Raw genomic sequence first — 17179 nt, 5'->3', positions numbered from 1 at the left:
TTAGCTCTTAATCCACACATACAAAAACTCCCATGTACATTATTATAAATTGTTTTTAAAAAAACATTTCAGTCATTTTTAAATACCAAAGACACCAATAAATCCTAAGACTACAACTATAAAATTCTTTCAATGGTCATTTTAGAAAGAATTTTCTAAAAAATAATACATCAATAATAAATTTCCTAAAAATATGTATGGAAGGCTCATGTACTAGTTAATTTTCATTTTTACATAAATGTCATATTTGTTTTATTCTTTTGTTCCAGCAGAAACAAAAGCCAAGATATTTTGTCAGTCTTCATCAAAAGTTTATAAAACTTAGAAGATTTTGGTTTTGAAGATGATTAATTCTGTAAAAGAAAGAGAGAATGGATAAAATGATGGTGTGTCTGCATGGGACCAGGAGAGTTCATCTTAGCCAAAACATCTCAGTATCATGGCAGGTGGCATAGCTTAAGTGGGCACAAGCCTTCTGCCAGGGTCTGACTCTGTTGCAGATGCTACCTTGCCTACTGTCTCTTCAGGCTGTATGATTTGGGCAAATTAATTGACCTCTCTGCTCCCATCATTTTTTATCTTAAAAAGTGGAGATAAAAATAGTAGCTAAGCCATAGGGTTAAGAGAATAAAGTAAGTGCATATTTTAAAGCACTTAGGACATCATCAAGAATAAAGTTAGCACTACGTAACTATTAGCTATTATTATTTATAAAAAATAACTTTTTTTGCTTCATAATATTAATCTCCCCCCACCATTCTATACACACATGTACACACACCACAAACACACACACCAACAGCACAGAAACAACACAAGCAAAGGTAAAGAGACAAGGCACTTTCAGACACAATGTAGTCTGATTCTATGAAAATCAAGTATAAGAGGGGAAATGGAAGGAAATGGAACAAGACAAGAAACTGGATACAGGTAATGTATGTAAGAAGAATTACAGTTCTCAGTACCCATTGATCTTGCTTCACTCTCCCCAAAGACAACATGAATTTACACTTTTATTTCAAAAATAAATAAAAGCATTTATCAAGCACTCACTGAGTGTGTGAGTCAGAAGGTAGGTGCCACAGCACATCCCATAATAAAACAGAAAATGGTTATAGTTTTCAAACACTTTAAACTATTAGAGCATGCGAAAGCAAAATACCACCAATCCCTCCAATAAAAGGCTCAATATGAATAATGGTATAACATAATTACAAACCTTTAAAATATTTACTCACCAGAGGAATAGGAAAATATCACATCTAATGGAAGAAAAAAAGGGGCAGTTTTAGGAAAGCGTGGCACTCAAGGATATACACAAAAGAGGGGTTGAACTTTAGTGTCTGGAAATGTAATGTACAGCATCTTTCCATGTTTTAAGTGGAATTGCCACTCTCTCTTTTTTTCAGTAACATAGCCATAAAATCTGTAATTACGCAATTTTCAGTAGAAGTTTGGTTAGGATTGCTAACATAGTTCAGATTGTTTTTCCTCTTTAAAAGCCACCTTCAAATTAAATTAATAATATCGTTCAAACATCTTTTAACTTCTTGATATCAGAAGCCTATACCAGATGTGGCCTTAGCTGGCAGGAAGCCCTTATATTTCTTGGGCAAGGACAACAAAGTCTAACATCACATTAAATATTTACCCACACATTTTGAAAAATTTAAGGCTAAATTACTGGCTGCAATTTAAAAAATCAAACAATACATAAGATACATAGAGTTGTGTTGATAATATTTCCATAATTCTTATTTCTAAAATTGCATATTATGAAGCATTAATTTTAAATGTCATTTGTAAATAAAAATGAAAAGCAAATGTTTACCAAAAAACTCCTCAGTTTGACTTAAATGCTATAAACTTTTCAATATAAAAGATGCTAACCAGCAGATAAGGTCATTTTCTGGGCCAAACATACATTATTCAAGAGGATAGCACTAGCAGACCATGGTGACCTCAAGAAAGCTAGAAAGTGCAGCCTTGCACACTGCATTCCAAATGTAGGAGCAGAGAAAAAGTAACCCTGATGTTTGATTCTAGAGAGATGTATTTTCCTTAACCTTTGGTGCTCTGCTCAATATTAAGGGTTTCATTCTCTAGCAATCTTATTTCCCCCAGCTTCTCTTGCTCAGAATTTTTTCAGATAACAAGATATAAAACATTTTAATAGCAAAGAAGGGCAACTCTGAGACTAAGACCCAGCAAGAATTTAAGGGAATGCAACATGATAAAGGAGGAAAAATACAAGATTTTGAGAACAGAACTGGGTTCCATCCCATCTCTGCCATTTAATGGTAGGGTGACTTTTGCAGATAACTTGACTCAGTGATGGGCATGACCATTAGAGTGACAGAAGATGCCCCGAGTTTGTAGAGAAGGTTAAATGTGTTAAGATATTTGAAGCATCTTAGCTTACCACTGCACATACCCTAGAGAGTCATTAACACTTTTTTCACTCTCTATGGAAATAAAAATGTAGAAATCATAAATATAGAAGTGATTTTTGAAAATCCAATGAATGATCTATCACCAAACTTTATTTTCCCTCTTTAGTTCTCATGCTTGCTAATCCTCTTCCTTCTATAAAATTTCTTGCTTTAGGTACTTTCCCTTTAGTTTCTCCCCTACATCTCAGACAATTATTTCTCTATCCCTATTTTTTTATCTTCTCTTTATGCAATATCATTAAGTATTAGATATGTTGATATTTCTGAGGGTTCCATCCCAGGACTCCTCTATTTTACAGAATTACTTCATTTGTTCATATGGATTAACTTCAACTTTTCTTTCGATAGCTTCAAAATCTTAGCTCCTACGATTCATATATTATTTGAGAATATCTAAATTGCCTTCAAGTCAATATATGAATCCAAACTCATTATCTTTCCTGCCAAACCTAATCCTCTGTAAACCGAAGTAAAACCTCAGATGTTTTATTTTTTCTACTCCTTCACCTACAGTATTCAATCCATTACCATGGTCTCTTGATTCCATTTGCTAAATATCCCTTGGTTTTCCTCTCACCACTTTCACTGCTATTACACTAGTTTTAATCCTCATTATCCATCTATTCTATTAAAAAACTATATCCATTCATCTCCATGTCTTTAATCCCTTTTCCTTCATTATCCAATATGGAAGCCACTAACTACGTGGGGCCATTGGGCACTTGAAATTTCATGGCTAGTCCAAATTCAAAGATGCTATGTATGTAAAATACACACACCAGATTTTGATGACATAATATGGAAAAGAAAATATTAAATATCACATTAATACTGTTTATACTGATTATATACTAAAATCATAGCATTTGGGGTAAATTGGATTAATTTAGCTATTTATTTCTACTTAAAAATTTTAAGTACATATGTGGTTTATATTCTATTTTTATTAGACAGCGCTGTCTAACCCACTTATCCATTTTCTTGCCAGAGTTATCTTTCTAAGATACAAATTGAATTGTGTCATTCCCTGTTTTAATCTTCTTGAGTAGGTTTTCGGTTGTCTTTGAAGCAGGACTGCCTCATTGTGCAATTCTAGAATACAGTGAGAGTGGTTCTAGTTCCAGTATACAACTCTGCCTGTAAAACAAGCTTGAGTTCTCTACCATTCCTCTACATTCCTCTCAACTTAGTTCACCATATTTATTCCCATCACACCTGGCCCCAAAATCGAACTCTGACCACTTCAGCCACACTTGGCTAGTTTAATTTCTAAGCAATCTATTCACTTTTATGACCTTATATCATTTAATATGCTATTTTAAATACTGGAAATGCCCTTGTCCAAGCAATCATTTACTAATTATCAAGGTGTAACAGACCTCAACTCTCTGGGAAGGCTTTCCTTCAAACCTGCCCCCAGGAAGAACGATTATTTTCTTTTGTTCTTAGTACCACTTAGCACGTGACTGTTTTGTACTTATTACTTGTAAGGATTGGTTTATACAGATGTCTCGTATTAGTACACCAAATAGCTCACATGAGAAACTATGATGTATTTGCTAAGCCCAATTTGTTTATCTCTCTCTACATTCTACTCTGCTGTGGTGTAATTACTCTTTTTTAACAGAAAGATAAAGATTTGGCTGGACCCAGAAAAGACATTGGGAATTTGGCTTTAGTTGGAAAACTATAAATTCTTTGGAAGTTAGTTTTCATCTAACAACATAATGATGGCTCCTCCCCTTTCAGAAAATTACAACCTCATTCATGGAAAATAAAACATGCATTGGGAATACTATTTAAAAATTGTGAAATTAGGTTTGATCAAAATGGGAATAATATTTTCAAATCACTGGCTTCTACAATATACTAAACTAGATATTGTGTTGGAGAGTTCCTCTTTTCTAGGGACAGTGGGAAATAATCAGAACTGCTCAACCTTGTTTCTGGCATGCAAAGACATATCTAAAGAGAAAAGACATTGGTGAGCAAAAGAGGAACCCAAACTATTTTTAAAAGGTTTCTAATTGATTCAGAGTTCATGTGTCTTACAACAAAGCAGTTAATCCACCATATCCCCTTTTAGTTTCAGACTAGAAAGATGGAGACAAATGTTATTCTCAGCAGAGTGGTTGACTGAGAATGGATCCATCAGGACATGTAGTTGTCAGTTACTTAAGGATAGATTGTAGTCTCTCACAGCTCTACCAGCTTTTACGCCTGTATCCTTTTGGTCTAGTGCCAATTTTGAAAGGGTTTACTGGGCAATGGAAAAGGCACTGAGGGACTAAATCAAATTAGACTTCTTGAACTAAGTACATACACCTTGGAACTCTAGGGTAAAAGATGATGATTGAAGTTTCTACTATGTGAAAATACATAAGTGTTGTTGAACATAAGAAAATTCAATTGTCATATCCATTATTCTATTGATTATAAAAATTGATAACACATTTAATCAATACTTTTTATATTTCATGTATTATGTTAAGACTTTACATGAATTATTTCACATAATTTTCCTTCATTTCCCATGAAATATATAAGCATCAATTAGAGTTCTTGGACACAAGCAGTGAAAGGTACTTGTGCCTAATTAAGCAAAAAGGAAATTTAATAAAAGCCATTTGGGTCCGCTCAGACTTAACTGGAGCTGAGGGACCACCAATATTGGAGACAGAAAAATAAATGATATCCTGAGTTTTGAGAAATCAGAAAGACAGAATCTGTACATTTGCAGAATGATCTACTGAGGACACCATTCTGCCCTACTACTTCTACAGTACATCACCTCCAATGATTCCCTTCATCCATTCACTCACTCCACTCACTCCAGAGCTACAGTCTGAGTATAGAGTATCTGACTGGGCAAATGTGGGTTATTTAGCCTCCCCGTGGCAGTAATAGAGTAGCAGAAGGAGGGTCTGTCTCCTTTATCTTCCTATACTTCACATAGGAAAACTTTCCCCAAAGTACACACTATTGGGGGGTGGGTAATATCTCCAAACAGAAAATTAAAGTGCAATTACAAAGTATATGTAAATGTAGAGAAATCAGAAATTACAAAGATTCACTCTACTCTATCCCTTTTGCTGCCCAGGGTATGTAAAATTATCCCCCATAAAGCTAAAAATGAGTTCATCCTTTTCCTGCCAATATTAGCTTTATTTTTCCAGTATCTGTACTGTTATCCAAAGATGACAGAGATTCCTTAAGCCTAATCAGTAAAAGTGCCTGATTTTCAGTCTCTGTGTGCCATACAACTATAGGAATTTGAGCTTATCAATGCTTTTCTTTAAAAAAGAAATCTTTAGATTCCATTCAGAATCATTAATGACACTCCAGCTGCAGTTCCTGAGTTCTCCATAAGCCTTCATAATATTGTCTATGGAAGCTCTGTGTTATCAGAGAGGCTTACCTTCCAAGTACACTCTGCCATAGGTGATAATGTATTTGTTTTTTTCTACCACAGAGAACAAATTTGCCAGATTCTCCTCCCAAAATGCAAATAGTAGTTTGCCACCTTATAGTCTCATCCTAGTTAAATAAAGACTAAAAAATTACCCAAATTTGCCTGAGGGTCTTTGGCTTAACATCCATGCTGTGGTATTAATGTCTTTTTCAATGGCTCCTCTGATTCCACAAAACAATAGAAAAAACAAAACTATGGCTGAATTTTAAAAAGATGGAGAACAGAATCAGAAGGTTTTTAGACGTCCACAGAGTTAATGGAAACAAATACTTGACTTGAGAATGGACAGGAACTACCATATCTCCATATTGTTAATAAGCAGGGAACTCTATCCTTCCTTGGTTGCAACGACTGACCAGAGCTGCACAGGTGTCTTCAGAGGTCTTCAGAGACCTCAACGGAAAATCTAGAGGACTTGCTCCATTTGTTAACATGGAATTCTTGTCTCTTCAACACCTCCTGACTGCTGAAATCTCTGCTTAATTCTTTAGCTTCTCAGCAACTCTTTCTGCTTGCTTTTTGTGGTCTTGCCCATGCACAAGTCCTAAGAAGTTGGTCTTGAAGAGAAATTGCAGGAGAAGAGTCAGGTTTATTTTTTTTCCAATTTCCCACGCTCTGGGTTATTGACACTTCGAATCCTGGCTATTTTGTCCAGTTAAACTGTGGCAAGTTTCAGAATTTATGACTTTTAGCTTACTTTGCACCAAAAATAGGCAAATGTCTCAGGAGCAAAGTAGAGGCAAATGTGAGGCTCACCTCAAAGTTCTATCCCTTATTCTGGAATCGTAGCCCCTTAGTTCTAACTGTCTTGGTTGTTCTGTGATGCTTCAATCAGTTGATTTTGTATTTTGTCCAGATTTCAAAAATATTGTTTTCAGGAGGATTAGAAGCTGCTCCATTATAGCCAAAAGGTAATGACCTTCCAGTAGCTGGGTTTTGTTTAGATGTATTTGAGAAAGAGTAAGTAAACAATTCAGACTTTCTAATTGGTTTGCATTATGGATGACAGAATCATCCACCAAGATAGAAGATATAGGAAGAAGAAAAAGTTTGTAAGGAATGCATGTAGAGTGTTAACTAACAACAAGAGCTGGTATTTTGGCTCCTTTCTCTAGTAGAAAGGTAAGTCACACATGTGGATCACATACACACACTTTCAAGAAAACAATATATTTTCTATCTGTGGACACCTGATGACCCTATGGCAAATACTAGGATTTCCCCCCACAAATCTCTGTGTTTCAAACATTGAGAAGACTGTCTTTCAAGAGTTCTAAGAGGTTGTCCTGAAATAACTCTACTCAACCAAACTTGTAAACTCAGAGAATTTTCACATAATTCTGTCTAGTGTAAAACTGTAACTTCACAGTCCTTCTAGGATAACTTCTCGTGTGCTTTGGTCAATGTATTGAGATAGGTTGATATTCTGAGAGAAAAAAAGTAAATGATATCTCTGATGGCTTATCTGTGCTATTTGTTCTTGGCAGCTTACGTTTGGTCAAGTTGATTTGGCAGAACAGAAAATCCAAAGCTCATAGGATCTAGAAACAAAGATTTTTGGCCCTCTTTACTGTTTTCATCCATGATCTTATCTTTATTTTGCACATTAGATAATAAATTTAAAAATGTATTGATATCTTCAAAACTCAGGCTGCTTTCTCATATTATCAGTAGTCTTCCCTATATAAGTACTATCATTTTGACCAGAACTTTAATAAAAAAAAGTGAGTCTGGAAAGATTTTATATATTAAATTTGTCATATACTGAAGAGAGTTCACAGAGGTCTAGGGGGCAAAAATCTTTTCAAATGGATAACTGTTCCAAAGGTCGTAAGGTACACCCAGAGCCTTTAAACTAATTAGATTGAAAAGCTTGATTCAGCAAATGCAGTTTACTTACTACAAACCACATTTGACCTCCTCAAGTTTAGAAATGATTTCCATTACTTGTGACATTAGTATGATGCCTCTATAACTTTTCATCAATGTAAGAGGGCAAACCTTCAACCCTGGAAATGATCTATTGTACATCTCTTCACAATCATTAGGAAATGCATAAAATTCCTAAATGCTTTACAGTAGAATGTACTTACCTTTAAACTTGCTTTTGTAAAAGGGAATATTTCCCTTCCTTAATATGTGCATGGACTTTGCAGCCTTGGGGACAAGCATCACCATTGTGAAAATTACAAGCAAATGGAATACATTTGTTTTCCTAACTTAATTTACTATATAATTTTAAATAAAAGTCACACTGTATATATCCTATATGGAACCCGGAAGTTCAGTTAACCCAATAGCTAACTATCAACACTAATTATTTTTGTCAATATGAAAGCCACTGGCCCCTCTGGCCAACTTAGTAGTTTTGGAGCTTTAGCAAGCATCTCTACCCCTGTGTGATTGATTAAAACTTTCTTTGTATATCTGTAGATAATGCACTGTTGCCTAGAAAGACTCAGAACCAAACCTACTTGTACCACCTCCCTGCACCAATACACACCCTCAGCACCAAGCACCATGATAATATCTGTAGATGGTGTCAGTGAATCTGCACACAGTCAAGAAGTGTTCCAGACCACTGTGCTCCCCTTTTACTGATTAACTGTCCTAAAGTTCCTTGAAAAATGTTAGGACCACGCAGAAATCTCGTTTTGGGACAAGAGTCTACCTTCTCCCCAGGTGGCTGGCCTCCTGAATAAAGCTCTTATTCCTTTCCAATCAAAACTTGTCTCTTGAGTACTGGATTTTTTTTTAATTTTTTTAATGTTTATTTATTTTTGAAAGAGAGAGACAGAGCAAGAGCAGGGGAGGGGCAGAGAGACATGGAGACACAGAATCTGAAGCAGGCTCCAGGCTCTGTGCTGTCAACACAGAGCCCAGCATGGGGCTCGAACCCACAAACCATGAATGAGATCATGACCTGAGCCAAAGTCGGATGCTTAATGGACTGAGTCACCCAGGCACCCTTGAGTACTGGATTTTTGAACGATGAGCAGCCAAACTTGGGGTTTTGGTAATAATGTTACATGGATCTGATTCATCTTAAATATGTGACTGGAACAGTTTTAAAGACTAAGGAGTTAAAATTAAAAACATGTGAGTAAATAGAAAAGCAATTTGTCTTAATGTATATGTGTTTTAGCTAAGCCATTTTATTTCTTACACATTACCATGTAAGCCATAGAAAGGTATGTGACATATTGAGAGAATAAACCAAGAAAGGCGGCTGCCTGGCTCCCGGTGATTCTCTAAGAATGACAGGATAATTCAAGGATGCCATCATTACTACCTTAGTATCCTTGGATATTTGCCTGACCCAGGCCAAGTTGATCCACTATTCCTATGGGAATGTAAAATTCAGTGAAGATGCAATTTGACCTGAAGTCACTGGACTTGAGTCACCTACACTCAAGGGAGAAGAGGCCCCTGAGTCCTACTAGCATAGTCCCAAAAGAGCCTTATGACTCTGTTTTTAACTGTTCCCTCAATTCTATTAGCTACTCCAGTATATGTGCTATGAATTATTTACTTATCCAAAGCCTTATATACAACAAATAGGAATTCAACCACAAAGCTGGCAGAAGCTGATAGAAATCTCTTCATCACTATCTTCATCATACCCTATCCTGTCTATAGGGTATGATGAAGATAGTGATGAAGAAATTTTTAGGATCTAGTCTCAGCTCCAAAATTTGTTCAACTATGCAAACCTCGACAATCCATAATTTTTCTGTGTCTCCGTTTCCTCATCTGTAAAATAGGACAATGTTTCCATATACCTAATATAATTGTTGGATTTAAATGAGCTACCATAACTAAAGTGTTAGATTTTAAACTGCCACATAGAAAACAATGTAGGAGTGTTATCTATCACAATTTCATAGCCACTGAATCATAGGTACTGTAGTCCTGAGAGAAAAAGAGGATTCAGAGCTGGGGGCAAATCCCAAAGCACAAAAAAACAAAACAAAACAAAACAAAACAAAACAAAACAAAACAAAACAAACCACTCAGCATCAGAAGACTAAATGTTAGGGTTCTGGGGCAGATAATGCAATGAAATTTCCATAGAAAATGTCTTTTTATAGCTGAGCTTCTTTTGAAAAGTCATGTATTTGTTTCCTAAAGTAGTCCTCCTTTTAAAGAACATGGAATCTAAAACAACATACGCTCTTCTCATGACGTGACATTGGAAGAGACAAACATGTTGTTTTATACTGAATGGGAATTAAGCTTGTGAATTACTGTAAATCAAGTGATATCATGCATGTGTTGGCTATTTAAGTTCCTTCATTTTCTTAAAGAAATGTTTGAAAAAATTTATACATTAAGATTGTGGCATGATGGAATTATGCCAAATAACAGGAAAAAAAAACGTCCTTAGCTAAGATACTAATAAAAGGAAAAATAACCAATTAGCCAGGAAACATAAGGCTGTAGATGAGTACCTAGCAACATGAATGCTTTATGAAAAGAATTATTTTAAAACTTAAAAAAAATCATTTAATGAAATACTCATACAATAAAAGAATTATTGTTTCACTTTATGCTCTGTGGTTAAAATGTAAGATAAAACACCTGTTAGGCATTATTAGCAAAACATCTATCAATCATCATTTGATGCATCAAAAAAGTGTTATGTTGGCTATGCTGGATAAGCTTTCTAAACTCAATGCAAATTAATCTTTATAAGATTAAAATAATGAAAATATATGTAAAAATAAGACTCCTATCCTCATCCGATTAAAATTTATTGAAGAGACAGATTGTATAAATGGACAATTACACCAAAGCACTAAGAGTTATAATGTCAATAAATAGAAGATAAAGTGGAAACAGGGAGAAGAGACCCTGAGTCCTCCTATGGAAGTGTTGAGAGGAAGACTTTACTCTGCCCTTCAAGGTCCTTCTAGTTGGACTAAGAATCAAATTGGCATGAGATGGATGAACAAGAGGAAGTCAAATTTAATTTCATACATATGGTGAATCCACCCAGGCATGAAATTCTAAAGACAGCCAGGCAAAATGAGGTACATAAGTCTTCATCCTGAAGTAGATAGAAGAGGGTAGGGGTCTGGGACTTCAAAGGGAAAGAACGCAATTCACAGGAAGATGAAAAAGAATAAATCTTTGGTAAACAAATGTTTGCAGGGCCATCCAGAAACAATGGGACATAAGGGCTTTGATCTAACAGGCCTTGCTAGGTTCCTCCTTGTCTACCATATCTACTTCATATAATAATGTAGTTCTCTGTGGTGACAGCTGTCTTCCTGGAGCCTTTCTTCCTCTATCTAAATTCTTCAGAGGCAGTTGAGGGAGAGGTAAAGAGCTTTTCCTGAATCTGCAAGGTTTTGATTGCTTTGAACTCAAAAATTGTCTTCTTGGGGTGCCTGGGTGGCTCAGTTGGTTAAATGTCCAAATCTTGAATTTTGGCTGATGTGGTGATCTCACAGTGCTCGTGAATTCAAGCTCCTCATCAGGCTCCATGCTGTCAGCATGGAGCTTGTTTAGGATCCTCTCTCTGCCTCCCTCTCTTCCCCTCCTCCACTCATTCTCTCTCTCTCTCTCTCTCTCTCTCGCTCTCGCTCTCTCTCCTCTCTCTCTTTCTCTCTCCCTCTGTCCAAATAAACAAATATACTTAAAAAAAATGATCTTCTTGACAAAGTGGTCCATCTTGGAGCAACCTGACTTTGACCCCTAGAAGAGTCAGGAAAGTCCACAGAGAGTGACACTGGAATCCATGTTAAAGTGAAGAGCACTATGTGAGAACATGACAGAACATTTAAGCTTTAAGGAACTAAAAATAGTATGATATTTCTGTAACTTACAGCATCAAACAGAATGCCTGAGGAAAAAACTGGACAAGTAAGCAGAGACCAAATCATGAAGGAAATATGCTGTTCCCATACCCATGTGTCAGCATTATATCTTACAATGAAGATATATAAAATTGAAGAATTTTTCACATCCATGATCTTTGGAAATAAATGTGTTTTTATTTGTAGGAATCAGATTATAAGTCATTAACATCACTTGGTATGATACTGTGTTTTATAAGAAATACATATATATTTGTTCAGTTTATCATAAGGTACAACTAGCAGAAGATAGGGGAGAAAAAGAATAAACTACTAGAAGAATATATAACTGTTTGTAATGGTTTTGTAGGCAAATGGGTTGTTTCTTTAAATCTGTCCAAAGGCTTCTCCAAATATTAGGCATATTTTGTTTATACTACTGCTCTATCTGTTCTATAGATGCTACACCAAGGTAAGTGCTGTGACAGATGTGATCATTTTGCTGCAAGGAATCCATGTTCAAAGACCAAGGGGTGGACTGCAATATTGTGCTTTATAAGCAATATATGTTTGGTCATTCAGATGACCAAAATACATTTCATAAATGTATTTGGTTTTCATCCACATTTCCTGGCTCAAAGTCCCCCAAGCCCTTGGAATTTCCTGGGCGATAAGAGCATAAGAGTGCTTAAAGAATGTTTTGTCATAATATTTGGTCTCTTGTCCTCATTACTGAAAACTTCAGAGCCATAAAGGTGAAATGGGTGCCTTGTTATTCATAACAGCCCCTTCCCACCACAACTAGGTCTAAGTTAATGAAGGTGACTTTTGGGAAGCATCTTAGGATGGGGACTGGTTGCCAGGGGAATCATCCTTGGATGAAGGATTGGAACTTCCAGGCCCATCCCCTGATTTCTAAGGAGGGGAGAGTGGCTCAAGGTTGAAACAATTACCAATGGACAATGAGTTAATGAACCATGCTTAGATAATGAAGTTTCCATGAAAACCCAAAAGTAGAAGGTTTGGGGAGTTTCCATGTTGGGGAAACAAGGCTCCCAGGTGCCACTGTGCTAGCCCCCAAGCTCCATGAGGGAAGAAACTTCTTTGTTTGAGACCTGTCCTATGTACCTCTTCATCTGGCTGTTGATTCCTACCTTTTAATATCCTTTGTAAGGAATCAGTAATCTAGTGAGTAAATGGGCTTCCTAAGTTCTGTGAGCTGTTTTAGCAAATTAATCAAACCCAAGCAAGGACAGGATCGTGGGAACCCCTGATTTATAGCAGTCTATCAGAAGTACAGGTAACAACTTGGGCTTGAGATAATTTAAAGGTGATCTTGTTGGACTGAGCCCTTTACCTGAGAATTGAGTTGACACCAGCAGGGTGTCCAAGAATTGCTTGTTGTTATGGGGAATCCTCCATACACACACTAGAACTAGGTCCCGGAACCACAGAAATGGGTTTTCAGTGAATAAGTAAATGTTAATTAAATTGCACTAAAAAATATTAAATTAACAAAAAAATTTATTTGAAGCTACCTACTATTAGATATGAATCTTACTATTAACTGAATTCAAAACTTGCCAATTCAACATTTAAAAAGTGATTTCAGAGTGGTTACAAAACACTTAAAGGTATCAGGTACTACAAAAGTGTAGATGAAAAAAGAAAATTTAATATTCTCTGAAGGCAAATTACTTTATTCATACCTAGTATAATCAGAAGGGATACTGGATTAAGAATAAAGAGACTTTAGTTCTAGAGCTCTTGTTATTTTTATTCTCTAACTACCTATTAACAGAATATGACTTAAAATCTAGTAACAGAAGTGCTGATTAATGCACTCTCTATTGTTCTGATGAAACATTATGTGAGCATCTGAAAGAACAGTTCTGAGCAGCAGCAATAAAATTTAGGATGTCATATTCTTATTTATGTTATTAACATTAACATTTTATTAAGACTATAAAATATCTGGATTTAAAGGTTGTAATTTGTATTTTACTATCCAGACCATCTGTTTCCATGTATTTGTCACTTAATTTGAATGACAGTAATAGATAAGTAAATTTCACTTTCTATATCTCCTGGCTAATGACAACTTAAAACCATTTTCATGGTAAATTATATGTGTGTGTGTGTGTGTGTGTATACATATATATATATTTATATATATTTATATATGTAAATTTATTCCTGGTTTCACTTTACAAAGGGAATAACTGGTGAATGAGAGATGAGCTACAGAAGTTAGCTCATTCACAGGAGGACAGTCTCTTTAGCTAAACAGCTATCAATTATGCTATAGCTTTGACTACTCTAGCAGAAACCTAAAGTAATAGTTGATTCAATAAGACAGAATTTTATCTCTTTGGGTGTAAGTATTCCATTACTAATGTGATTTCATAGTGCCAGGAATCCAGTATCTTTCATTTCTTTGCTCCATCGTGGAATGTTGTCCTTATTTTCATGGTTTGAGATGACTCACAACTATATGTAAATATTTGGGCCAGTGTGAAAGGAGAAAGCAGAAAAAGTACTTATGCCTATGTTTATATCTTCTTGGCCTGAATTTAATTGTATGGCCATTCTTAGTTTCAATAGCACTTGTGAGTTTAGTTTTTATTATGGGTAGCCATGAATCTAGTCAAAAACTGGAGATTATTCTCCTAAGGTAAGAATGGATAGCAGGAGTAACCCCATATCTGCCACATTCTATCTTTATTGAAGCATTTCTTACAGTAGCCAAGGTAGGGAAGCAACCTAAATGTCCATCAATAGATGAATGGGTAAAGAAGATATGGTACATTTACGTGTATGTCCCCACGTGCACATCCATGCACACACTCACACACACACAGAATGGACTATTACTCAGCCATGAAAAAAGAATGAGATCTTGCCATTTGTAACAACATGGATGGACCTAGAGGGTATTATGCTAAGTGAAATAAGCCAGGCAAAGTCAAATACCATATGATTTCACTTATATGTGGAATCTAAACAACAAATGAACAAAGAAACAAACAAAAAAGACCCATAAATACAGAGAACAAACTGGTGGTTGCCAGAAGTGGGGGAATAGAAGTGAGTGAAGGGGATTTGGAGGTTATAGGCTTCTAGTTATTAAATGAGTAAGTCATGGCAATGAAAGATAAAGCATAAGATATACAGTCAGTGGTACTGTAATAGTGTCATACAGTGACAAATAGTAACTACACTTGCATTGAGTATAGCATAATGTGTAGAGCTGTCAAATTGCATGTGAAACTAATTTAATATTGTGTATAAACTATATTTCAATTAAAATAAAAGAATTTCAGGGGCGCCTGGGTGCCTCAATCATTTAAGCATCTGACTTCGGCTCAGGTCACGCTCTCACAGTTGGTGGTTTGGAGCCCCACGTCGGGCTCTGTGCTAATCTCTCAGAGTCTGGAGCCTGCTTTGGATTCTGTGTCTCCCTCTCTCTGTGCCCCTCCCCTGATAATGCTCTGTCTATCTCTCAAAAATAAATAAACAATAAAATGTAAAATAAAATAATAGAATAAAATAAAATGTAAAATAAAATAATAGAATAAAATAAAATGTAAAATAAAATAATAGAATTTCATACAGAAAAAGGTGATAAACTTGCCACTGAACATTAATATGACATCGAACATCTTTCAACTATTTTTAAATCCTGCAACAAATTTCTTTCACTCTCAATAGGGAAGCGCAAAATGATTTTTATTAATTATACTTGAATCTATATAGACATTATTTGTACATGTGTCTTAAAATAATCATTTTTATTATTTTGCCTATTAAAATTCATTTTGTTTCTTCCATATCCCACAGATGACTGGAAAAAATATCTCACTGGGACAAAAATAAAAGTTTTAGTGAAAGTTTTTTTAGTTAAAAAACAGAAAGTTGAGTGTTTTCTCTGTGAAAATACACCATATCCTGTGTTAGATAAAAAATACTCTTTGAATCTGTATTCTATAAATAAACTTAAATTAGGACCTATAATTATCATATGAAGTATAGCCTGTACATTTTTCTACTGAAAATTTTACTCTACTGAGAATTTTAATAGGAGAACTTTATCCTTGTATCTTTCAAAAGTTAGGCAGATACCATCATAGAGATGCAAATCATTGTTCTCTACATAGCATTCCTTGTCTAAATAAAATAAGAAAAGTGATAAATCATGCCATGCACAAAATGGGTCATTAGACTTTATTTGTGTGACTACATGATGAATAACATGGTTTCAATTTTTTAAAATAAATTTTAAGATGTCATGCAAGACACTTAAAAAGAGTGTGTTATGCATTGTAACATCCCGTGTTCAAGAGCTTTGAATAAATTTAGGCAGTTAAGAATATGCATTTTCTACAACGTGAAGTGAAAAACTACTTTGAAATTCAAACCAAATCTAAATTGCTTGACACAATTATCTGGGTTTTAAATGAAAAAATATATATCTACTTCTACCCTAAGTTATCTGATAATTTCTTAAGGCCTTAAGTTTATGATATATAGCAAAACTAACCCTAAACAGTGAGTTTTGATCATTTACCATTCTACTTTGTAATTCAATATTGAACATATTATAACAGTTTCATAGATTGAAGAAACTGAAATGAAGTCACATTGCCAACAAGTCTGCACAAATGGTAAACTTGGATGAGAAGACATGATTTTTATAAAAGATGCAACTTGAGTGGTTGAGAGTATAGACCCTAGAGCCATACTGACTACTGCAAATCCTGGGTGTTTTATTGGCTGTGTACCCTAGATTGACTGATCGAAGCTTTCTGGGCTTCTATTTTTCTATTTTGAAAACTAGAATACTATTATAGTCTTGGAGTTATTGTAAAGGTAAAATTCCTTGATATAATTAAGCATTTAGTGACTATAAGTGTTAGCTACTATTATCATTTTAGCTATTATAACCAGAGTTCTCAACCTTCTGGAGCATAAATGTATCCAGCACCAGACAAATCTGTGCCAACTTTCAGTAAAACCCTTCTCATACTTGTTCTTTTCCAAGTAATATCTATATTTAGGGTAAAATAAATATATCTATCTATATTCAGGGTAAGAAGAAATATCTATATTTAGGGTAAAATAAATGATATAATAAAGGTCTGGTCCAAATTGACTAAAGAAATCCTACTGTCAATTCATTTACAAAATATCCCATCAATAAAGCTTCTGAATATATTAAAATTTTCATGTAGACTACTCTAAATGAATACATTAAAATCTGAATTTACAAAATTTACAAAATCTGAAAAACAAAAGTTTGTGAAAGTTACCTCAAGAAGATGTTTTTGATTGATAGAATTTACAATAAGGGAGAGCATTTTGGTCACTTATCTATTTACACAGGGTATGATACTTGTCTTAAAATGAAGGAGTTTTCTGAACCCTCCTTTTACCTCATGGTCTCTTAGCAGGAA

This window comes from Lynx rufus, unplaced genomic scaffold (genome assembly GCF_022079265.1).
Source record: "Lynx rufus isolate CCGP_SWC_20201006 ecotype Redwood Valley unplaced genomic scaffold, mLynRuf1.p SCAF_12, whole genome shotgun sequence".
In the NCBI taxonomy this organism is placed as follows: domain Eukaryota; kingdom Metazoa; phylum Chordata; class Mammalia; order Carnivora; family Felidae; genus Lynx; species Lynx rufus.
Note: the sequence above shows the minus strand (reverse complement) of the source record.